This window comes from Phyllobates terribilis, unplaced genomic scaffold (assembly GCF_046119375.1).
Source record: "Phyllobates terribilis strain yellow unplaced genomic scaffold, ASM4611937v1 Scaffold_1__5_contigs__length_1240528914, whole genome shotgun sequence".
Taxonomy (NCBI): domain Eukaryota; kingdom Metazoa; phylum Chordata; class Amphibia; order Anura; family Dendrobatidae; genus Phyllobates; species Phyllobates terribilis.
Window position 1 is genome coordinate 678,135,462 of NW_027362761.1, and position 25,806 is coordinate 678,161,267.

Below are 25,806 nucleotides of genomic sequence, written 5' to 3' on the forward strand. Positions count from 1 at the left end.
GTTCCAAAGCATTTTAAAACTTCAGCAGAATTACGAGAACAATGGAGGAGTTCCAAAGCATTTTTAAGCTTCATTGGAATTCTGAGAACAATGGAAGAGTACCAAAGCTTTTTTAAACTTCAGCAGAATTAGGAGAATTATGGAAGAGTTCCAAAGCATTGTTAAACTTCAGCAGAATTCCGAGAACAAGGGAAGATTTCTAAAGCGTTTTTAAACTTCAGCAGAATTCTGAGAACAATGGACGAGTTCCAAAAGCATTATAAACCATCAACAGAATTCCGAGAACAATGAAAGAGTTCCATAGGTTTGATAAACTTTAGCGGAATTCCGAGAACAATGGAAGAGTTCCAAAGCATTTTTAAACTTCAGCAGAATTCCGAGTACAATGGAAGAGTTCCAAAAGCATTACTAAACATCAACAGAATTCTGAGAACAATGGATGAGTTCCAAAGCATTGTTAACCATTAGCGGATTTCCGAGAACCATGGAAGAGTTCCAAAAGCATTAATAAACATCAGCGGAATTCCGAAAACAATAGAAGAGTTCCAAAGCATTGTTAAACATTAGCGGGATTCTGAGAACAATGGAATAGTTCCAAAGCTTTTTTAAACTTCAGCAGAATTCAGAGAACAATGGAAGAGTTCCAAAGCATTTTTAAACTTCAGCGGAATTCTGAGAACAATGGAAGAGCTCCAATGCATTTTTAAACATCATCGGAATTCCGAGAACAATGGAAGAGTTCTAAACCATTGTTAAGCATTAGCGGAATTCCGAGAACAATGGAAGAGTTCCAAAGCATTTTAAAACGTCAGCCGAATTCCCAGAACAAAGGAAGAGTTCCAAAGCATTTTTAAACTTCAGCAGAATTCCGAGAAAAATGGAAGATTTTCAAAGCATTGTAAAACTGCAGCGGAATTCTGAGAACAATGGAAGAGTTCCAATGCATTTTTATACTACAGTGGAATTCCGAGAACAATGGAAGAGTTCCAAAGCATTGTTAAACATCAGCGGATTTCCGAGAACAATGGAAGAGTTCCAAAGCATTGTTAAACATCAGCGGAATTCCGAGAACAATGGAAGAGTTCTAAAGCATTGTTAAACATCAGCGGAATTCCGAGAACAATGGAAGAGTTCAAAAGCATTTTTAAACTTCAGCAGAACTCCCAGAACATAGGAAGAGTTCCATAGCATTTTTAAACTTCAGCCGAATTCCCAGAACAATGGAAAAGTTCCAAAGCATTTTTAAACTTCAGCAGAATTCCGAGAACAAAGGAGGAGTTCCAAAGCATTTTTAAACTTCAGCGGAATTCCGAGAACAATGGAAGAGTTCCAAAGCTTGGCTAAATTTCAGCGGAATTCCGAGAACAATGAAAGATTTCCAAAGCATTTTTAAAACTACAGTGGAATTCCGAGAACAATGGAAGAGTTCCAAAGCATTGTTAAACATCAGCGGAATTCTGAGAACAATGGAAGAGTTCCAAAGCATTTTTAAACTTCAGCAGAATTCCAAGAAAAATGGAAGAGTTCCAAAGCATTGTAAAACTTCAGCGGAATTCCGAGAACAATGGAAGAGTTCCAATGCATTTTTAAACTACAGCGGAATTCCGAGAACAATGGAAGAGTTCAAAAGCTTTGTTAAACATCAGCGGAATTCCGGTAACAATGGAAGAGGTCTAAAGCATTGTTAAACATCATCGGAATTCCGAGAACAATGGAAGAGTTCTAAACCATTGTTAATCATTAGCGGAATTCCGAGAACAATGGAAGAGTTCCAAAGCATTTTTCAACTTCAGCAGAATCCCGAGTACAATGGAAGAGTTCCAAAAGCATTACTACACATCAACAGAATTCCGAGAACAATGGATGAGTTCCAAAGCATTGTTAAACATTAGCGGAATTCCGAGAACCATGGAAGAGTTCCAAAAGCATTATTAAACATCAGCGGAATTCCGAAAACAATAGAAGAGTTCCAAAGCATTGTTAAATATTAGTGGAATTCTGAGAACAAAGGAATAGTTCCAAAGCTTTTTTAAACTTCAGCAGAATTCAGAGAACAATGGAAGAGTTCCAAAGCATTTTTAAACTTCAGCGGAATTCCGAGAACAATGGAAGAGTTACAAAGCATTGTTAAACATCATCGGAATTCCGAGAACAATGGAAGAGTTCTAAACCATTGTTAAACATTAGCGGAATTCCGAGAACAATGGAAGAGTTCCAAAGCATTTTAAAACTTCATCTGAATTCCCAGAACAATGGAAGAGTTCCAATGCATTTTTAAACTTCAGCAGAATTCCGAGAAAAATGGAAGATTTCCAAAGCATTGTAAAACTTCAGCGGAATTCCGAGAACAATGGAAGAGTTCCAATGCATTTTTATACTACAGTGGAATTCCGAGCACAATGAAAGAGTTCCAAAGCATTGTTAAACATCAGCGGAATTCCGAGAACAATGGAAGAGTTCCAAAGCATTGTTAAACATCAGCGGAATTCCGAGAACAATGGAAGAGTTCTAAAGCATTGTTAAACATCAGCGGAATTCCGAGAACAATGGAAGAGTTCAAAAGGATTTTTAAACTTCAGCAGAACTCCCAGAACATAGGAAGAGTTCCATAGCATTTTTAAACTTCAGCCGAATTCCCAGAACAATGGAAGAGTTCCAAAGCATTTTTAAACTTCAGCAGAATTCTGAGAACAAAGGAGGAGTTCCAAAGCATTTTTAAACTTCAGCGGAATTCCGAGAACAATGGAAGAGTTCCAAAGCATTGTTAAAAATCAGCGGAATTCTGAGAACAATGGAAGAGTTCCAAAGCATTTTTAAACTTCAGCAGAATTCCAAGAAAAATGGAAGAGTTCCAAAGCATTGTAAAACTTCAGCGGAATTCCGAGAGCAATGGAAGAGTTCCCAAGCATTTTTAAACTTCAGCAGAATTCCGAGAACAATGGAGGAGTTCCAAAGCATTTTTAAACTTTATCGGAATTCTGTGAAAAATTAAAGAGTTCGAAAGCATTTTTAAGCTTCATTAGAATTCTGAGAACAATGGAAGAGTACCAAAGCTTTTTTAAACTTCAGCAGAATTCTGAGAATTATGGAAGAGTTCCAAAGCATTGTTAAACTTCAACAGAATTCCGAGAACAAGGGAAGATTTCTAAAGCGTTTTTAAACTTCAGCAGAATTCTGAGAACAATGGACGACTTCCAATAGCATTATTAACCATCAACAGAATTCCGAGAACAATGAAAGAGTTCCATAGGTTTGATAAACATTAGCGCAATTCCGAGAACAATGGAAGAGTTCCAAAGCATTTTTATACTTCAGCAGAATTCCGGTAACAATGGAAGTGTTCTAAAGCATTGTTAAACATCAGCGGAATTCCGAGAACAATGGAAGATTTCCCAAGCATTTTTAAACTTCAGCAGAACTCCCAGAACATAGGAAGAGTTCCAAAGCATTTTTAAACTTCAGCAGAATTCCGAGAACAATGGAGGAGTACCAAAGCATTTTTAAACTTTAGCGGAATTATGTGAAAAATTAAAGAGTTCCAAAGCATTTTTAAGCTTCATTGGAAATCTGAGAACAATATAAGAGTACCAAAGCATTTTTAAACTTCAGCAGAATTCTGAGAATTGTGGAAGAGTTCCAAAGCATTGTTAAACTTCAGCAGAATTCGAGAACAAGGGAAGATTTCTAAAGCGTTTTTAAACTTCAGCAGAATTCCGAGAACAATGGAAGAGTTCCAAAAGCATTACTAAACATCAACAGAATTCCGAGAACAATGAAAGAGTTCCATAGGTTTGATAAACATCAGCAGAATTCTGAGAACAATGGAAGAGTTCCAAAGCATTTTTAAACTTCAGCAGAATTCCGAGCACAATGGAAGAGTTCCAAAAGCATTATTAAACATCAACAGAATTCCGAGAACAATGGATGAGTTCCAAAGCATTGTTAAACATCAGCGGAATTCCGAGAACAATGGAAGAGTTCCAAAGCATGGCTAAACTTCAGTGGAATTCCAAGAACAATGAAAGTGTTCCAAAGCATTTTTAAACTACAGCGGAAATCCGAGAACAATGGAAGAGTTCCAAAGCATTGTTAAACATCAGCGGAATTCTGAGAACAATGGAAGAGTTCCAAGCATTTTTAAACTTCAGCAGAATTCCGAGAAAAATGGAAGAGTTCCAAAGCATTGTAAAACTTCAGCGGAATTCCGAGAACAATGGAAGAGTTAAAATGCCTTTTTAAACTACAGCGGAATTCCGAGAACAATGGAAGAGTTCAAAGCATTGTTAAACATCAGCGGAATTCCGGTAACAATGGAAGAGTTCTAAAGCATTGTTAAACATCAGCGGAATTCCGAGAACAATGGAAGAGTTCCCAAGCATTTTTAAACTTCATTGGACTTCTGAGAACAATGGAATTTTCCAAAGCAATTTTAAACTTCAGCATAACTCCCAGAACATAGGAAGAGTTCCAAAGCGTTTTTAAACTTCAGCCGAATTCCCAGAACAATGGAAGAGTTCCAAAGCATTGTTAAACATCATCGGAATTCCGAGAACAATGGAAGAGATTGAAAGCATTTTTAAACTTCACCAGAATTCCGAGAACAATGGAAGAGTTCCAAAGCATTTTTACACTTCAGCAGAATTCCGAAAACAATGGAAGAGTTCCAAAGCATTTTTAAGCTTCATTGGTATTCTGAGAACAATGGAAGAGTTCCAAAGCAATTTTAAACTTCAGCAGAATTCCCAGAACAATGGAAGAGTTACAAAGCTTTTCAAACTTCAGCAGATTTCCGTGAACAATGGAAGAGTTCCAAAGCATTTTTAAACTTCATCAGAATTCCCAGAACAATGGAAGAGTTCCAAAGCATTGTTAAACATCAGCGGAATTACGAGAACAATGGAAGAGTTCCAAAAGCATTATTAAACATCAGCGAATTCCGAGGACAATGGAAGATTTCCAAAGCAATTTTAAACTTCAGCAGAATTCCGAGAACAATGGAAGAGTTCCAAAGCTTTTTAAACTTCAGCAGAATTCCCTGAACAATGGAAGATTTCCAATGCATTTTTAAACTTCACCAAAATTCCGAGAACAATGGAAGAGTTCCAAACGTTGTTAAACATCAGCGGAATTCTGAGAAAAATGGAAGAGTTCCAAAAGCATTATTAAACATCAGCGGAATTCCGAGGACAATGGAAGAGTTCCAAAGCAATTTTAAATTTCAACAGAATTCCCAGAACAATGGTAGAGTTCCAATGCATTTTTAAACTACAGCGGAATTCTGAGAACAATGGAAGAGTTCAAAAGCATTGTTAAACATCAGCGGAATTCCGGTAACAATGGAAGAGGTCTAAAGCATTGTTAAACATCATCGGAATTCCGAGAACAATGGAAGAGTTCTAAACCATTGTTAATCATTAGCGGAATTCCGAGAACAATGGAAGAGTTCCAAAGCATTTTTCAACTTCAGCAGAATCCCGAGTACAATGGAAGAGTTCCAAAAGCATTACTACACATCAACAGAATTCCGAGAACAATGGATGAGTTCCAAAGCATTGTTAAACATTAGCGGAATTCCGAGAACCATGGAAGAGTTCCAAAAGCATTATTAAACATCAGCGGAATTCCGAAAACAATAGAAGAGTTCCAAAGCATTGTTAAATATTAGTGGAATTCTGAGAACAATGGAATAGTTCCAAAGCTTTTTTAAACTTCAGCAGAATTCAGAGAACAATGGAAGAGTTCCAAAGCATTTTTAAACTTCAGCGGAATTCCGAGAACAATGGAAGAGTTACAAAGCATTGTTAAACATCATCGGAATTCCGAGAACAATGGAAGAGTTCTAAACCATTGTTAAACATTAGCGGAATTCCGAGAACAATGGAAGAGTTCCAAAGCATTTTAAAACTTCATCTGAATTCCCAGAACAATGGAAGAGTTCCAATGCATTTTTAAACTTCAGCAGAATTCCGAGAAAAATGGAAGATTTCCAAAGCATTGTAAAACTTCAGCGGAATTCCGAGAACAATGGAAGAGTTCCAATGCATTTTTATACTACAGTGGAATTCCGAGCACAATGAAAGAGTTCCAAAGCATTGTTAAACATCAGCGGAATTCCGAGAACAATGGAAGAGTTCCAAAGCATTGTTAAACATCAGCGGAATTCCGAGAACAATGGAAGAGTTCTAAAGCATTGTTAAACATCAGCGGAATTCCGAGAACAATGGAAGAGTTCAAAAGGATTTTTAAACTTCAGCAGAACTCCCAGAACATAGGAAGAGTTCCATAGCATTTTTAAACTTCAGCCGAATTCCCAGAACAATGGAAGAGTTCCAAAGCATTTTTAAACTTCAGCAGAATTCTGAGAACAAAGGAGGAGTTCCAAAGCATTTTTAAACTTCAGCGGAATTCCGAGAACAATGGAAGAGTTCCAAAGCATTGTTAAAAATCAGCGGAATTCTGAGAACAATGGAAGTGTTCCAAAGCATTTTTAAACTTCAGCAGAATTCCAAGAAAAATGGAAGAGTTCCAAAGCATTGTAAAACTTCAGCGGAATTCCGAGAGCAATGGAAGAGTTCCCAAGCATTTTTAAACTTCAGCAGAATTCCGAGAACAATGGAGGAGTTCCAAAGCATTTTTAAACTTTAGCGGAATTCTGTGAAAAATTAAAGAGTTCGAAAGCATTTTTAAGCTTCATTAGAATTCTGAGAACAATGGAAGAGTACCAAAGCTTTTTTAAACTTCAGCAGAATTCTGAGAATTATGGAAGAGTTCCAAAGCATTGTTAAACTTCAGCAGAATTCCGAGAACAAGGGAAGATTTCTAAAGCGTTTTTAAACTTCAGCAGAATTCTGAGAACAATGGACGAGTTAAAATAGCATTATTAACCATCAACAGAATTCCGAGAACAATGAAAGAGTTCCATAGGTTTGATAAACATTAGCGCAATTCCGAGAACAATGGAAGAGTTCCAAAGCATTTTTAAACTTCAGCAGAATTCCGGTAACAATGGAAGAGTTCTAAAGCATTGTTAAACATCAGCGGAATTCCGAGAACAATGGAAGATTTCCCAAGCATTTTTAAACTTCAGCAGAACTCCCAGAACATAGGAAGAGTTCCAAAGCATTTTTAAACTTCAGCAGAATTCCGAGAACAATGGAGGAGTTCCAAAGCATTTTTAAACTTTAGCGGAATTCTGTGAAAAATTAAAGAGTTCCAAAGCATTTTTAAGCTTCATTGGAATTCTGAGAACAATATAAGAGTACCAAAGTATTTTTAAACTTCAGCAGAATTCTGAGAATTGTGGAAGAGTTCCAAAGCATTGTTAAACTTCAGCAGAATTCGAGAACAAGGGAAGATTTCAAAAGCGTTTTTAAACTTCAGCAGAATTCCGAGAACAATGGAAAAGTTCCAAAAGCATTACTAAACATCAACAGAATTCCGAGAACAATGAAAGAGTTCCATAGGTTTGATAAACATCAGCAGAATTCTGAGAACAATGGAAGAGTTCCAAAGCATTTTTAAACTTCAGCAGAATTCCGAGCACAATGGAAGAGTTCCAAAAGCATTATTAAACATCAACAGAATTCTGAGAACAATGGATGAGTTCCAAAGCATTGTTAAACATCAGCGGTATTCCGAGAACAATGGAAGAGTTCCAAAGCATGGCTAAACTTCAGTGGAATTCCAAGAACAATGAAAGTGTTCCAAAGCATTTTTAAACTACAGCGGAAATCCGAGAACAATGGAAGAGTTCCAAAGCATTGTTAAACATCAGCGGAATTCTGAGAACAATGGAAGAGTTCCAAGCATTTTTAAACTTCAGCAGAATTCCGAGAAAAATGGAAGAGTTCCAAAGCATTGTAAAACTTCAGCGGAATTCCGAGAACAATGGAAGAGTTAAAATGCCTTTTTAAACTACAGCGGAATTCCGAGAACAATGGAAGAGTTCAAAGCATTGTTAAACATCAGCGGAATTCCGGTAACAATGGAAGAGTTCTAAAGCATTGTTAAACATCAGCGGAATTCCGAGAACAATGGAAGAGTTCCCAAGCATTTTAAAACTTCAGCAGAACTCCCAGAACATAGGAAGAGTTCCAAAGCATTTTTAAACTTCAGCTGAATTCCCAGAACATTGGAAGAGTTCCAAAGCATTTTTTAACTTCAGCAGAATTCCGAGAACAATGGTGGAGTTACAAAGCATTTTTAAACTTTAGCGGAATTCTGTGAAAAATTAAAGAGTTCCAAAGCATTTTTAAGCTTCATTGGAATTCTGAGAACAATATAAGAGTACCAAAGCATTTTTAAAATTCAGCAGAATTCTGAGAACAAGGGAAGATTTCTAAAGCATTTTTAACCTTCAGCAGAATTCCGAGAACAATGGAAGAGTTCCAAAAGCATTACCAAACATCAACAGAATTCCGAGAACAATGAAAGAGATCCATAGGTTTGATAAACATCAGCAGAATTCCGAGAACAATTGAAGAGTTCCAAAGCATTTTTAAACTTCAGCAGAATTCCGAGCACAATGTAAGAGTTCCAAAAGCATTATAAAACATCAACAGAATTCCGAGAACAATGGATGAGTTCCAAAGCATTGTTAAACATTAGTGGAATTCCGAGAACAATGGAAGAGTTCCAAAAGCATTATTAAACATCAGTGGAATTCCGAGAACAATGGAAGAGTTCCAAAGCATTGTTAAATATTAGCGGAATTCCGAGAACAATGGAATAGTTCAAAAGCTTTTTTAAACTTCAACAGAATTTCGATAACCATGGAAGAGTTCCAAAGCATTTTTAAGCTTCATTGGACTTCTGAGAACAATGGAATTTTCCAAAGCAATTTTAAACTTCAGCATAACTCCCAGAACATAGGAAGAGTTCCAAAGCGTTTTTAAACTTCAGCCGAATTCCCAGAACAATGGAAGAGTTCCAAAGCATTGTTAAACATCAGCGGAATTCCGAGAACAATGGAAGAGATCGAAAGCATTTTTAAACTTCACCAGAATTCCGAGAACAATGGAAGAGTTCCAAAGCATTTTTACACTTCAGCAGAATTCCGAAAACAATGGAAGAGTTCCAAAGCATTGTTAAACATTAGCAGAATCCCGAGAACAATGGAAGAGTTCCAAAGCATTTTTAAGCTTCATTGGTATTCTGAGAACAATGGAAGAGTTCCAAAGCAATTTTAAACTTCAGCAGAATTCCCAGAACAATGGAAGTGTTACAAAGCTTTTCAAACTTCAGCAGATTTCCGTGAACAATGGAAGAGTTCCAAAGCATTTTTAAACTTCATCAGAATTCCCAGAACAATGGAAGAGTTCCAAAGCATTGTTAAACATCAGCGGAATTACGAGAACAATGGAAGAGTTCCAAAAGCATTATTAAACATCAGCGGAATTCCGAGGACAATGGAAGATTTCCAAAGCAATTTTAAACTTCAGCAGAATTCCGAGAACAATGGAAGAGTTCCAAAGCTTTTAAAACTTCAGCAGAATTCCCTGAACAATGGAAGATTTCCAATGCATTTTTAAACTTCACCAAAATTCCGAGAACAATGGAAGAGTTCCAAACGTTGTTAAACATCAGCGGAATTCTGAGAAAAATGGAAGAGTTCCAAAAGCATTATTAAACATCAGCGGAATTCCGAGGACAATGGAAGAGTTCCAAAGCAATTTTAAATTTCAACAGAATTCCCAGAACAATGGAAGAGTTCCAAAGCTTTTTAAACTTCAGCAGAATTCCCTGAACATTGGAAGAGTTCCAAAGCTTTTTTAAACTTCAGCAGAATTCCGAGAACAATGGAAGAGTTCCAACCATTTTTAAACTTCAGCAGAATTCCGAGAACAATGGAAGAGTTCCAAAGCATTTTTAAACTTCCGCAGAATTCCGAGAACAATTGAAGAGTTCCAAAGCATTGTTAAATAGTGTTGAGCCACCCCCGTAGTGTTCGAGTTCGGTTCGGTTCGTCGAACACCCGTGTGTTCGCCGAACTGTTCGTCGAACTGTTCGTCGAACTGTTCGTCGAACACCTTCGAACACCGTGAAAACCAATGGCAGGCAAACAAAAACACATAGAAACACATAGAAAACACCTTCAAAGGTGTCCAAAAGCTGACAAACTGCTCAGAAGACATAACTAACACATGGAAAAGTGACAAGTACATATAGTCATGCGAAAATAAAAGAGGTGGAGGAGTAAAAGGAGGGGGAGACACAGATATATGCATGTCATGCCCTTCTAAAATCCAAAAAGTGAGAAGCCGACACGGCCAGTCCGCTCCTGCCCGTGCCACTTCCGTGTCGCCGGGTTTGTGCCAGAGCCGCGGTGAACCCTGACGGCCAGCCCCCCTCTCCCAATACTGGTGCCTGTCCGCTGGTGGGTCGAGCGAGCCCCCCTGTGGTGGAGGCAGCTCTAAGCTTTTTAATTTAAATTGTCTCTCTAATTTGAATGAATACACTTTAAATCCATTTACAAGGATCTATTGGAGGGCAAGTCTCATGCCAGCAGCCGCAGTAATTCCAGCTCCAGTAGCGTCCACTAAAGCTGCTGCAGTTAAAAAGCTTTTATAAGGATAGAGCTCGGCTGTCCACCGCAAGGCATCCTACTGCCAGTCCCAGCCCCTATGCCTTGGGGTGCCTCCTGATGCTCTTCACTAAGTATCCCATGGTCCCGAAGCATTTCCTTTGAAAAAATTAAGTGTCTAAACTACAGGTGGTGCAGCTTGCTTAACAGCCGGGATAATCCGCTCACTAGCAGACACTGCTACTAGGCACAAAGTATTTCCTGGGCTAGATGCAGTTAAAAATTTGTAATTAGATACTCTCGTTGGATGCTGAGAAAGCATTCCATAGAGTCTCCTGGCACGCCATATATGATTCTCTTAAAAAGCTTGGGGTAGGGGTCTAGGGAACCCTTTTATAGCCAAAATCACGGCCCTGTATCGCAATACGTCACCTAAGCTGAAGATAAATGGAACTGTAGCACCCTGAGGGCTCGGTTGCTACAGACGTATTGCACCTCACCCAGAGGTGTGATATCTCACTCTCAGGTAAGGATGGAGTGTGAATCAGGACCCGACACCTGCATGCATTACATCACATTGCCGTGGGGCAGGGCGACCAATATGCCCCTGAGATGGGCACGACAGTCCCTGTCCCTGGCTGGAGTGGGGGGAGGGAACACTGAGGAAGGGGAACCCTGTAGTGCAGGATCAGGGAGGAAGCAGTTCCTGGGTGCATTGAGAAGGGAGTATAAAAGGTGGGCACCATCTTAGTTCAGTGCAGAGAAGTCTGAGCAGAAGTGGCAGGGAGCAGGGGCTCTGCATGAGCTCTGCTCCGGAGGCGGGCCTAGTAACAGAGGCCCAGGCCTGGAAGAGGGAGAAGGAAGGAAGAGGAGCGGAGAAGGCTCCAGGAACGAGGAATGAAGGGATCCCAGGGGTGCGGACGGGCGAGTCGCCACCGCACGCCCGAATCCACCTGCGTGGAGGGGTCAGGCCAAAGGGGGAGACCGGTCCCCGAACTAGTGGAGGCAGGAAATGACCCTCAGCTAGAAACCGGAGGCTCTGACATTTTATGTGGCGCAGCCCCTCGCTACACCCGCTAGGAAGGCACCACATAGGGTCAGGGAAACTGGCGCCAAGTTTACCAAGAGGAGGCCCGAGGCAGCCGGACAGAAGTGTTGGTAAGAAAGTCCAGACAAAGGACACACAAAGGGGGTCCTGTGAAGTGCTCCAAAGTTATCTGGGAGTTGTCTGAGCCCCTCACCTGGTGAGCACAGTACGACGTGGGCAGCCGTTACCTGCAGACGTGGTCTGGATAATAAGAACTGTGAGTAAAGGCCCTGAACTGCATCACTGACTCCGTGTCGTTACTGCTGCTGTCCTGCACCATCACCCCCATCCTCCGCATACACTGCCCTGAGGCTATACTCCTCCCGTGGGGAGTTATGCTACGCTCTGCTGCACCCACAACACCAGCCTCAGTGGTCTGCCCTGTAGCGGCGGTTCACTCTGACCGCAATCCACGGGTGGCGTAGTCGGACATTTAAACATGAAAACCACATAAATAGTTCCGCCACTGGTTTGACCGCCCTGAGCCACGGAACTGGGTCGCCGCCACGAAGACTACAACCACCAGCATCCACCAAAAAGGGTCCGGCTCCAGGTGTCCCAAGGCCCAAGGGGTGCGTCAGAACATTTTCATCACCTTTCACAATCACCAATGGGACAAGGCAGTGATGTCCTCTGTCCCCTCTCTTTTACATCCTAGTGACGGAGCACCTGCTCTCATCAATTCGCCATAACCCCAATATTAGGTGGATTGAGGTGGGAGGCACCGAGTACAAGTGCTCTCTATTTGCTGATGATGTCCTAGTATATATCACTCAATCACATATATCCATCCATGCTGTTATGGCTGAAATAGATCACTTTGTTACATGGTAAAATTTTAAAATCAATGCAGCGAAGTCTGAGGCCCTCGATGTCTCCCTCCCCAAATCCATATAGGATTCCATCCAGTCCAACTTTCCCTTTGCCTGGCCCTCACAGGGTATCAAATACTTAGGAATTCCTATTCATAGAGACCTCTCCCATCTATGTTATCTTAATTTTGGGCCCTTTATTGAACAACTCCATACAGACCACGGTTGGCAAGTTAGAACTGTAAGATTCACTACGTGAACCACTGGTGTTTTGTGGAAAAGCACATGTACACTGCGTTCCAAATTATTATACAAAAAGTGTTTAGGAGTGATAAGGGAAGAATTTGTTTGTTTGTCAGTTAAACTCATTGATGGTGATGTGTGTCAGGGCTCTTTATATCACTGTAAGCAATTGCAGACACCTGTGCTAATTAGTTTGGCAGGTGTGTCCAATGAAAGGCAAGACTACTTAAGAAGGCTCTCTCACATTATTAAGCAGCCTACATTTTCTGCCAAAATGGGAAAGAAAAAGGATGTGTCGGCTGCTGAGAAGCAACAAATTGTGGAGTGTTTAGGTCAAGGCATGACTCCAATCAACATTGTGCGATGATCAGGATGAAGTGTCTTGGCAATCATGAAGTATCTAGCTGATTCACAGTACACACGTGTGCGTGCTGATAAGGGCAAATTGAGGACTCTTTCCTACAGGCAATTACGTCAGGTTGAAAGAGCAGCGGCAAAAAGCCTTGTCATAGCAGCAGACAAGTTTTTGAAGCTGCTTGTGCCTCCAACGTCCCCCGAACAACAAGATGCAGGGTCCTTCAGAGGTTTGCAGCTGTGCATGCGCCATCCTGTCGACCTCCTCTATCCACTTCACACAAGCAGAAACGGCTCAAGTGGGCCAAACATTACATGAAGACTGATTTCAAAACTGTTTTGTTCACGGATGAGTGCCGTGCAGCGCTCGATGGTCCAGATGGATGGAGTGGAGGATGGCTGGTTGATGGACACCCCACGCAAACAAGGCTACAGCGCCAACAAGGAGGAGGTGGAGTAATGTTTTGGGCTGGAATCATGGGGAGAGAGATTGTCGGCCCCTTTAGGATCCCTGAAGGCGCTAAAGATGAACTCCATAATGTATGTGGATTTTCTCAAACAGCACTTCCTGCCATGGTTCAAGAAGAAGAACCGTGTATTTCACAGCAAGATCATTTTTCTGCATGATAATGCACCATCTCATGCTGCACATGCTGCACATAAAACATCTGCATCTCTGGCTGATATGGGCATAAAAGGGGACAAACTTATGGTGTGACCCCCATGCTCCCCTGACCTCCCCTGACCTCTACCCCATTCAGAACCTTTGGAGCATCATTAAAAGGAGTGTCTATGATGGCGGGAGGCAGTTCACATCTAAGCAACAGCTCTGGGAGGGTATTCTGTCCTCATGCAAAACAATTGAAGCATAAACCATCCAAAACCTGACAAATTCAATGGACGAGAGAGTTCAGAAGCTCCTTTCGAACAAGGGGTCCTTGTGAAAATGTAACATCACCTAGAATAAAGTTTTGAGTTGAAAACTGTTTGATTTCAGTTTCTAACAACCTGCTAATGCTTATAATTTCAAAAATGACCATTTTTTTGGTCTTTATTAAAATGAAAAGGTTGATCGAAAAGTTTGGGGGATCTAAGAGTGTGGCAACCCAGTAGTCATGATTACTTCGAATTCTGACAATATGAGGGTCATGCTGCAGGTAGTGCAGCAAGAAGGCACTTATGTGCCTTGCGCATCTCGGAGCCCCAAAATTATTTTCCGGGCTAGATGCAGCTAAAAATTATTTTTAATTTTAAATCTGGTGAAGCTTTAGTATAGATGGCCTAATAGGATCAGTGCTGCACACTGCTACAAAGCCCAAATTATTTTCCAGTCAAGATACAGATAAACATGATTAGTAATTTGAAAGCTTAAAACGGTTGGTAGGGTGATTTTAACCAATCATCAAGCTTTTACTCTCCCCAGGATGACACAGGGGTAGAAAAGTCGTTTCGGATCCATGATTTGTTCATCTTTATGAACGTGAGTCTGTCTACATTATCAGTGGAGAGCCACGTGCGCTTATCTGTCAGCACACCACCAGCAGCGCTGAACACACGTTCAGACAGAACGCTGGCTGCGGGGCATGACAAGATCTCCAAGGCGTAAGTGGCTAGCTCCGGCCATTTATCCAGATTGGAAGCCCAAAAAGAGCAAGGGTCCAGTGACACAGTCGTGGCTTCAATGTTTACTTGGAGATACTCCTGTACCATCGTCTCTAGGCGTTGACTATGTGTCAGACTTCTTGTCTCCTGTGGCCTTGCAAAGGATGGGCTAAAAAAGTGGTGAAATGATTCCGCAAAATTGATGTTACCAGCAGATACTGTGGTTCTGTTACGGTTTGAGTGCTGAACACTTGACGGTCCCACGGTTGGCAAGTTGGAACTGTGAGATTCACTACGTGCACCACTGGTATTTTGTGGAAAAGCACATGTAAGATTCTGCAACAGTCTCTGCTGATACTCCTGCATGCGTGCATCCCTTTCTATGGCAGGAATAATTTCTGCAAATTTACTTTTGTACCGGGGATCTAACAGTGTGGCAACCCAGTAGTCAGGATTATTTCTAATTCTCACAATTCGACGGTCATGTTGCAGGTAGTGCAGCAAGAAGGCACTCATGTGTGTTGCGCATCCAGGAGCACCAAGTCCCTGTTGTGTTGGTGGCGAGGTAACAATCATGCTTCCTTCCTCTGTCCTCTCCCCACCAACCTCGCACAACAGAAATGTGATCAAGGTCTCCCTCATCTGATGAGTCTTCCATCAGTTCGTCCTCCACTTCTTCCTGGGCTCCTGCACCTTCCTCACTAGTTTGGCAGCTACCATGCGCCCTGGTAAAACCATCTCCCCCACCCTCACATGCCTGCCGCCTTGGTGCTGCCGACCGTCTGGACCTTGCAGATGTTAGCCCTTCCGCATACAACTCCTCCTCCTCTACTTCCTGCACCTCCTCTTGTGCCACCACCTGACTCCGAATTCTGTTTAACATGTGCTCCAGCATGTAAATCACCGGAATAGTCATGCTGATAATGGCATCTTCAGCACTAAACATCTTCGTCGCCATTTCAAAACTGTGCAGAAGGGTACATAGGTCCCTGATCTGAGACCACTCCTCCAGCGTGATTTGCCCCACCTATGAATCTCGTTGGCCCAGGCTATACGTCAGAACGTATTGCACCAGGGCTTGTCGGTGCTGCCACAGTCGCTGCAACATGTGCAGAGTTGAATTCCACCAGGTAGGCACATCGCATTTTAGCCGGTGAAGTGGCAGGCCCAACGACTTCTGTAGAGATGTAAGTCGCTGAGCTGCGGGATGCGAACGGCGGAAGTGAGCACACAGCGACCGTGCCCTCTGCAGAAGGCCATCTAGTCTGGGATAGTGGGCTAAAAATTGCTGGACAACCAGGTTCAACACGTGAGCCATACAAGGCACGTGTGTGACATTGCCCCGGCGAAGGGCCGCACCCAGGTTTGCAGCATTGTCGCACACGGCCTTCCCTGGTTTCAGGTCCAGTGGAGACAACCATTCATGAAATTGGTTCTCCAGAGCTGACCACAACTCCTCAGCTGTGTGACTCACATTCCCAGACATTTCAATGTAAAAACCGCCTGATGACGTTGAGCCCTACAGCCAGCAAAGTAAGGAGGTGTGCAGGATCCCTTCTACGCAGTTAGAAAGCTTGTGGCATGACCAGACAGGCTTTGGGTGCAGGTGGAAGACCGAGAGGAGGTTGAGGAGGCAGAAGCAGTGGAGGAACTTTGACATAAAGAGGATTGACGCACAACTCGTGGGGACGGCAAGACTTGGACAGCAGCCCCTTGTCCTGCTGTCACCATAGTTACCCAGTGCCCAGTCAGCGACATGTAACGCCCCTGTCCATGCCTACTCGTCCAAGTGTCTGTGGTGAAATGCACCCTGTCACACACAGAGTTTCTCAAAGAAGCGGTGATGTTGTGTGCGACATGCTGGTGGAGCGCAGGCACACCTTTCTTTGAGAAGTAGTGCCGACTGGGCATCTGGTACTGGGGCACTGCGACGGACATAAGGTCTCGAAAATCCTCTGTGTCCACCAGGCGGAAAGGCAGCATTTCTGTAGCCAAGAGCTTGCAGATGGTGAAATTCAACCTCTTAGCTTTCTCATGGCTAGGAGGAAATGGTCTTTTACTTGTCCACATCTGAGGGACCGAGGGCTGGCTATTGTGCTTAGACGGGGTTGATAAGGGTGTCCCCGGCAAACTGCCTGTCTGTGAGGAAGATGCAGGCGGACATGTTAGGTTGCCTTGATCCAAAGGTGGTGCTATCGATGTCGGACAGCGCTCAACACCAGCTGGTGTTACCACCTCCAAAGAAAATGATGACCTGCCAATCACACTGGCTGTTGCGGGTAAAGAGGTGGCAGGTCTGCGCCCCAAAACAGGTGTGACTGCTGTCCCCCCAGTCACAGAGGATGAAGAGGCCGCGGATGCACAAGATATGGCAGACGGTGATTGGCCCGGCCGGCTAGGCCGCATTGTAGCACACTGAGCTTCACACTGCAACTTATGCTTCATGTCCATGTGCCGGTTCATGCATGAAGTACTCAAACTATGTATTTTTTGGCCTCTACTTAGCTTTTGCTGACAAATGTTACAGATAACACGAGTTGGGTCATCTTTATCGATCTGAAAAAATGCCCAGGCTATGCAAGGCTTAGCACCCATGCGACCTGAAGAGCCACCACGACTTGTGGTGAGAGGCAGAGTTGTGTTTGAGGATGCAGTTGTTGACGTGCTTCCAGTACTACGTCTCTGTCCAGGAAGGCGCAACCTGACCTCGTCGTCACTAGCATCTTCCTCCACCTCCTCTGCTGACCTCATCTCTTGGCTGACTGTGGGTTGACAGTAAGTGGGATCTCCGACCTCATCATCATCACCCTGTGCGTTATCACACCCGTCGTCCTCAGAGCCAACCTGTTCCTGCCCTGACAAAAAACTAAAGTTGTCGCTCCAATCAGGTATTTGAGTCTTATCATCGTCTTCCTCATTGTCTCCACCAACAGGAGTTACAGTTTGGGAATGAGGGTCTACATTATGGTCAGAACCTTCTGCGTCTGGTCCTGGATCCGACTCATAAACATTCTGGGCATCAGTGCAGATCATTTCCTCGTCTGGATTCACAGAAGCGCTGGAGTTGACCTCTGATTCCCAGGCTATAGTATGAGTAAACAGCTCTGCAGACTCAACCATCTGTTCTACCTCATACTCAGACGGGCAGCTGGAGATTTGGGAGCTGTGAGGAAGCAAGTGCGATTTGGGTGACACCTTTGAGGACTGGAGTATTTGTGATGTTGAAGTTGATGTGGAGGAGAGCCCACTTAAAGGAGCACTTGATATCCGTTGAAGCACCTGCTGTTTTTGTGCCTCATCTGGAATTTGTAGCGATTGGCGTGGCCGTAAGAAAGGGATCTTATCACATTGTCCGCTAAAAGAAGTAGACATTTTAGTTTGGCTGGAAGATGGTCTTTCTTCTGCAGATGTTACTGTTGCTTTAACACCTACCCCACGGACACAACCTTTTTTCCCCTTCCCAACACGCCTATTCCCCTTTCCACCAGCAGCAGGCCTTTTTCCACTCATTTTGGTGGTTAACTAATTCACAACTCTGGAGTTGTTTGCACAAAAAAACAATGGATGGTAACCGAGCAGAGCTGAGTGGCCAAACTGTGGTATTAGGCCAAAACTATTGGCTGGGTTAGATGCAGAAAAAAATTATTTTGAATTTGCAACCTGATGGAGGTCAGTATAGATGGACTAATACAAATAGTCCCACACACAGCTAGAAGCCCAAATATTTTTTCAGAGGTACTGTAGATGCAGATAAAAATTAGTTTTAATTTGCAACCTGATGGAGGTCAGTATAGATGGACTAATAGAGAAAGTCCGACACACTACTAGAAGGCCAAATATTTTTTCAGAGGTAGATGCAGAAAAAAATTATTTTGAATTTGCAACCTGATGGAGGTCAGTATAGATGGACTAATACAAATAGTCCCACACACAGCTAGAAGCCCAAATATTTTTTCAGAGGTACTGTAGATGCAGATAAAAATTATTTTTAATTTGCAACCTGATGGAGGTCAGTATAGATGGACTAATAGACCAAGTCCCACACACTGCTAGAAGCCCAAATATTTTTTCAGAGCTAGATGCAGAAAAAAATTATTTTTAATTTGCAACCTGATGGAGGTCAGTATAGATGGACTAATAGACCAAGTCCCACACACTGCTAGAAGCCCAAATATTTTTTCAGAGCTAGATGCAGAAAAAAATTATTTTTAATTTGCAACCTGATGGAGGTCAGTATAGATGGACTAATAGACCAAGTCCCACACACCGCTAGAAGCCCAACTATTTTTTCAGAGCTAGATGCAGAAAAAAATTATATTCAATTTGCAACCTGCTGGAGGTCAGTATAGAAGGACTAATAGAACAAGTCCCACACACTGCTAGAAGCCCAAATATTTTTTCAGAGCTAAATGAAGAAAAAAATTATTTTTAATTTGCAACCTGATGGAGGTCAGTATAGATGGACTAATAGACCAAGTCCCACACACTGCTAGAAGCCCAAATATTTTTTCAGAGCTAGATGCAGAAAAAAAATATTTTTAATTTGCAACCTGATGGAGGTCAGTGTAGATGGACTAATAGACCAAGTACCACACACTGCTAGAAGCCCAAATATTTTTTCAGAGCTAAATGAAGAAAAAAATTATTTTTAATTTGCAACCTGATGGAGGTCAGTATAGATGGACTAATAGACCAAGTCCCACACACTGCTAGAAGCCCAAATATTTTTTCAGAGCTAGATGCAGAAAAAAATTATATTTAGTTTGCAACCTGATGGAGGTCAGTATAGATGGACTAATAGAATGATGCTATGCCCAAAAGATTTTACTTCACTAGGTGCAGTAAAAAAATTGGTATTCTATACACAGGTGTTATATCTTGCAACACAGATAGGCTACTCCACTAACTAACACACTCTGCAATAGGCCAAAAAGGATTAGCTTTGCTAGATTCAGCCAAATGCTGTGAAAAAAACTTGCACAGCACTGGCACAGACCTGCCTGGCAAAAACTGATAGGAACTCATGTAACCTAGTCCTGAAAAGGACTCCAATTACAATTAGTCTTTACTCCCACAACCTATCTATTTAAGAGCACAGACCTCCCTGATAAAAGTCGTAGGAAACGCTGTAACCTAGTCCTTAAAAGGACTGCAATCACAACTATTCCCTACTCCCAAGCTATCTGTATATTTGTGCGAAAATTGGCTTGAAATTAACAAGGTATAGCGCACACAGCAACAGCGGTGCCGTCTAACACGCAGCTGCAGCAGTGAGAAAATGGTGGCGACGGGGAAAATGGCTTGGTCTTATAGGGCAAGGACATGTGACATACACTGCCAATGACACATGCCCTTGCTTGTGTGAAAAAAAGCACTTGGCTCCGTGTGTGCGCTGCTGATAGGCTGACAGATTGCACCTCCCCACTGCAAATGCGGGAAAGAGAAAAAAAAATGGAGATCTTCATTGTTCCTGCAGAGATCCATCCCCTGCCCCTCCCCCCACCCCGCTGTACACTCAAACTGCGTATTAACATTAATTTTCATCATCACTGAGAAAAAATCCAGTTATGATTTTGGTGCACGAACAGTTATCGAACGTAACCTCGAACAGCCGAATTTTTCTCAAATTGTTCGTGTTCGCCGAACGGCTCGAACACCGCCCAAAACAGCTCGAAATTGAGATTGGCGAATAGTTCGAGTAGAAGAACGCTCATCTCTATTGTTAAACTTCAGCGGAATTCCGAGAACAATGGAAGCGTTCCAAAGCATTTTGAAACTACAGTGGAATTCCGAGAACAATGGAAGAGTTCCAAAGCATTTTTAAACTTTAGAAGAATTCCGAGAACAATGGAAGAGTTCCAAAAGAATTATTAAATATCAACAGAATTCTGAGAACAATGGAAGAGTTTCAAAGCATTGTTAAACATCAGCGGAATTCCGAGAACAATGGAAGAGTTCCAAAAGCATTATTATACATCAGCGCAATTCCGAGAACAATGGAAGAGTTCCAAAGCATTGTTAAACATTAGCAAAATTCCGAGAACAATGGAAGAGTTCCAAAGCTTTTTTAAACTTCATCAGAATTCTGAGAACAATGGAAGAGTTCCAAAGCATTTATAAACTTTTGCAGAATTCCGAGAACAATGAAAGAGTTCCAAAGCATTGCTAAACTTTAGCGGAAATCTGAAAACAGTGGAAGAGTTCCAGAGCATTTTTAAACTACAGCGGAATTCCGAGAACAATGTAAGAGTTCCAAAGCATTGTTAAACATCAGCGTATTTCCGAGAACAATGGAAGAGTTCCAAAGCATTGTTAAACATTAGCGGAATTCCAAGAACAATGGAAGAGTTCCACAGAAATTGTAAACTTCAGCAGAATTCCCAGAGCAATGGAAGAGGTCCAAAGCATTTTTCAACTTCAGAAGAATTCCGAGAACAACGGAAGAGTTCCAAAGCATTGTTAACCTTCAGCGGAATTCCGAGAACAATGGAAGAGTTCCAATGCATTTTTAAACTACATCGGAGTTCCGAGAACAATGGAAGAGTTCCAAAGCATTGTTAAACATTAGCGGAATTCCATGAACAATGGGAGAGTTCGAAAAGCATTGTTAAACATCAGCGGAATTCCGAGAACAATGGAAGAGTTCCAAAGCATTTTTAAACTTTAGCAGAATTCCGAGAAAAATGGAAGAGTTCCAAAGCATGGTAAAACTTCAGCGGAATTCTGAGAACAATGGAAGAGTTCCAATGCATTTTTAAACTACAGCAGAATTCCTAGAGCAATGGAAGAGTTCCAAAGCATTTTTAAACTTCAGCAGAATTCCCAGAACAATGAAAGAGTTTCAAAGCATTGTTAAACTTCAGCGGAATTCTGAGAACAATGGAAGAGTTCCAATGCATTTTTAAACTACAACGGAATTCCGAGAACAAGGGAAGAGTTCCAAAGCATTGTTAAACATTAGCGGAATTCCAAGAACAATGGGAGAGTTCCAAAAGCATTGTTAAACTTCAGCGGAATTCTGAGAACAATGGAAGCGTTCCAAAGCATTTTGAAACTACAGTGGAATTCCGAGAACAATGGAAGAGTTCCACAGAATTTTTAAACTTCAGCAGAATTCCGAGACCAACGGAAGAGTTCCAAAGCATTTTTAAACTTCAGCGGAATTCCCAGAACAATAGAAGAGTTCCAAAGCATTGTTAACCTTCAGCGGAATTCCGAGAACAAAGGATAAGTTCCAAAGCATTGTGCAACATCAGCGGAATTCCGAGAACAATGGAAGAGTCCCAAATCTTTTTTAAACAACAGTGGAATTCCGAGAACAATGGAAGAGTTCCAAACCATTTTTAAACTTCAGCGGAATTCTGAGACCAATGGAAGAGTTCCAAAGCATTGTTAACCTTCAGCGGAATTCCGAGAACAATGGAAGAGGTCCAATGCATTTTTAAACTACATCGGAGTTCCGAGAACAATGGAAGAGTTCCGAAGCATTGTTAAACATTAGCGGAATTCCATGAACATTGGGAGAGTTCGAAAAGCATTGTTAAACATCAGCGGAATTCCGAGAACAATGGAAGAGTCCCAAATCTTTTTTAAACAACAGCAGAATTCCGAGAACAATGGAAGAGTTCCAAACCATTTTTAAACTTCAGCGGAATTCTGAGAACAATGGAAGAGTTCTAAAGCATTTTCCAACTTCAGCGGAATTCTGAGAACAATGAATGAGTTCCAAAAGCATTGTTAAACATCAGCGGTATTCCGAGAACAATGGAAGAGTTCCAAAAGCATTATTAGACATCAGCGGACTTTCGAAAACAATGGAAGAGTTACAAATCTTTTTTAAACTTCAGCAGAATTCCTAGAAAAATGGAAGAGTTCCAAAGCATTTTTAAACTTCAGCAGAATTCCGAGAAAAATGGAAGAGTTCCAAAGCATTTTTAAACTTTAGCAGAATTCCGAGAAAAATGGAAGAGTTCCAAAGCATGGTAAAACTTCAGCGGAATTCTGAGAACAATGGAAGAGTTCCAATGCATTTTTAAACTACAGCAGAATTCCTAGAGCAATGGAAGAGTTCCAAAGCATTTTTAAACTTCAGCAGAATTCCCAGAACATTGGAAGAGTTTCAAAGCATTGTTAAACTTCAGCGGAATTCCGAGAACAATGGAAGAGTTCCAATGCATTTTTAAACTACAACGGAATTCCGAGAACAATGGAAGAGTTCCAAAGCATTGTTAAACATTAGCGGAATTCCAAGAACAATGGGAGAGTTCCAAAAGCATTGTTAAACATCAGCAGAATTCCGAGAACAATGGAAGAGTCCCAAACCTTTTTTAAACTACAGCGGAATTCCGAGAACAATGGAAGAGTTCCAAACCATTTTTAAACTTCAGTGGAATTCTGAGAACAATGGTAGAGTTCTAAAGCATTTTTCAACTTCAGCGGAATTCTGAGAACAATGAAAGAGCTCCAAAAGCATTGTTAAACATAATCGGTATTCCGAGAACAATGTAAGAGTTCCAAAAGCATTATTAGACATCAGTAGAATTCCGAGAACAATGGAAGAGTTCCAAAGCATTTTTAAACTTCAGCAGAATTCCGAGAACAATGGAAGTGTTCCAAAGCATTTTTAAACTTCAGCAGAATTCCGAAAAAAATGGAAGAGTTCCAAAGCATTGTAAAACTTCAGCGGAATTCCGAGAACAATGGAAGAGTTCCAAAGCATGGCTAAACTTCAGCGGAATTCCGAGAACAATGAAAGATTTCCAAAAGCATTTTTAAACTTCAGCGGCATTCCGAGAACAATGGAGGAGTTCCAAAGCATTGTTAAACATTAGCGGAATTCCGAGAACAATGGATGAGTTCCAAAAGCATAATTAAACATCAGCGGAATTCCGAGAACAATGGAAGAGTTCCAAAGCATTGTTAAATATTAGCGGAATTCCGAGAACAAGGTAAAATTTCCAAAGCTTTTTTAAACTTCAGCAGAATTCCGAGAACAATGGAAGAGTTCCAAAGCATTTTTAAACTTCAGAGGAATTAAGAGAAAAATGGAAGAGTTCCAAAGCATGGCTAAATTTCAGCGGAATTCCGAGAACAATGAAAGAGTTCCAAAGCATTTTTAAACTACAGCGGAATTCCGAGAACAATGGAAGAGTTCCAAAGCATTTTTAAACTACAGCGGAATTCCGAGAACAATTGAAGAGTTCCAAAGCATTGTTAAACTTCAGCGGAATTCTGAGAACAATGGAAGCGTTCCAAAGCATTTTGAAACTACAGTGGAATTCCGAGAACAATGGAAGAGTTCCACAGAATTTTTAAACTTCAGCAGAATTCCGAGACCAACGGAAGAGTTCCAAAGCATTTTTAAACTTCAGCGGAATTCCCAGAACAATAGAAGAGTTCCAAAGCATTGTTAACCTTCAGCGGAATTCCGAGAACAAAGGATAAGTTCCAAAGCATTGTGCAACATCAGCGGAATTCCGAGAACAATGGAAGAGTCCCAAATCTTTTTTAAACAACAGTGGAATTCCGAGAACAATGGAAGAGTTCCAAACCATTTTTAAACTTCAGCGGAATTCTGAGACCAATGGAAGAGTTCCAAAGCATTGTTAACCTTCAGCGGAATTCCGAGAACAATGGAAGAGGTCCAATGCATTTTTAAACTACATCGGAGTTCCGAGAACAATGGAAGAGTTCCGAAGCATTGTTAAACATTAGCGGAATTCCATGAACATTGGGAGAGTTCGAAAAGCATTGTTAAACATCAGCGGAATTCCGAGAACAATGGAAGAGTCCCAAATCTTTTTTAAACAACAGCAGAATTCCGAGAACAATGGAAGAGTTCCAAACCATTTTTAAACTTCAGCGGAATTCTGAGAACAATGGAAGAGTTCTAAAGCATTTTCCAACTTCAGCGGAATTCTGAGAACAATGAATGAGTTCCAAAAGCATTGTTAAACATCAGCGGTATTCCGAGAACAATGGAAGAGTTCCAAAAGCATTATTAGACATCAGCGGACTTTCGAAAACAATGGAAGAGTTACAAATCTTTTTTAAACTTCAGCAGAATTCCTAGAAAAATGGAAGAGTTCCAAAGCATTTTTAAACTTCAGCAGAATTCCGAGAAAAATGGAAGAGTTCCAAAGCATTTTTAAACTTTAGCAGAATTCCGAGAAAAATGGAAGAGTTCCAAAGCATGGTAAAACTTCAGCGGAATTCTGAGAACAATGGAAGAGTTCCAATGCATTTTTAAACTACAGCAGAATTCCTAGAGCAATGGAAGAGTTCCAAAGCATTTTTAAACTTCAGCAGAATTCCCAGAACATTGGAAGAGTTTCAAAGCATTGTTAAACTTCAGCGGAATTCCGAGAACAATGGAAGAGTTCCAATGCATTTTTAAACTACAACGGAATTCCGAGAACAATGGAAGAGTTCCAAAGCATTGTTAAACATTAGCGGAATTCCAAGAACAATGGGAGAGTTCCAAAAGCATTGTTAAACATCAGCAGAATTCCGAGAACAATGGAAGAGTCCCAAACCTTTTTTAAACTACAGCGGAATTCCGAGAACAATGGAAGAGTTCCAAACCATTTTTAAACTTCAGTGGAATTCTGAGAACAATGGTAGAGTTCTAAAGCATTTTTCAACTTCAGCGGAATTCTGAGAACAATGAAAGAGCTCCAAAAGCATTGTTAAACATAATCGGTATTCCGAGAACAATGTAAGAGTTCCAAAAGCATTATTAGACATCAGTAGAATTCCGAGAACAATGGAAGAGTTCCAAAGCATTTTTAAACTTCAGCAGAATTCCGAGAACAATGGAAGTGTTCCAAAGCATTTTTAAACTTCAGCAGAATTCCGAAAAAAATGGAAGAGTTCCAAAGCATTGTAAAACTTCAGCGGAATTCCGAGAACAATGGAAGAGTTCCAAAGCATGGCTAAACTTCAGCGGAATTCCGAGAACAATGAAAGATTTCCAAAAGCATTTTTAAACTTCAGCGGCATTCCGAGAACAATGGAGGAGTTCCAAAGCATTGTTAAACATTAGCGGAATTCCGAGAACAATGGATGAGTTCCAAAAGCATAATTAAACATCAGCGGAATTCCGAGAACAATGGAAGAGTTCCAAAGCATTGTTAAATATTAGCGGAATTCCGAGAACAAGGTAAAATTTCCAAAGCTTTTTTAAA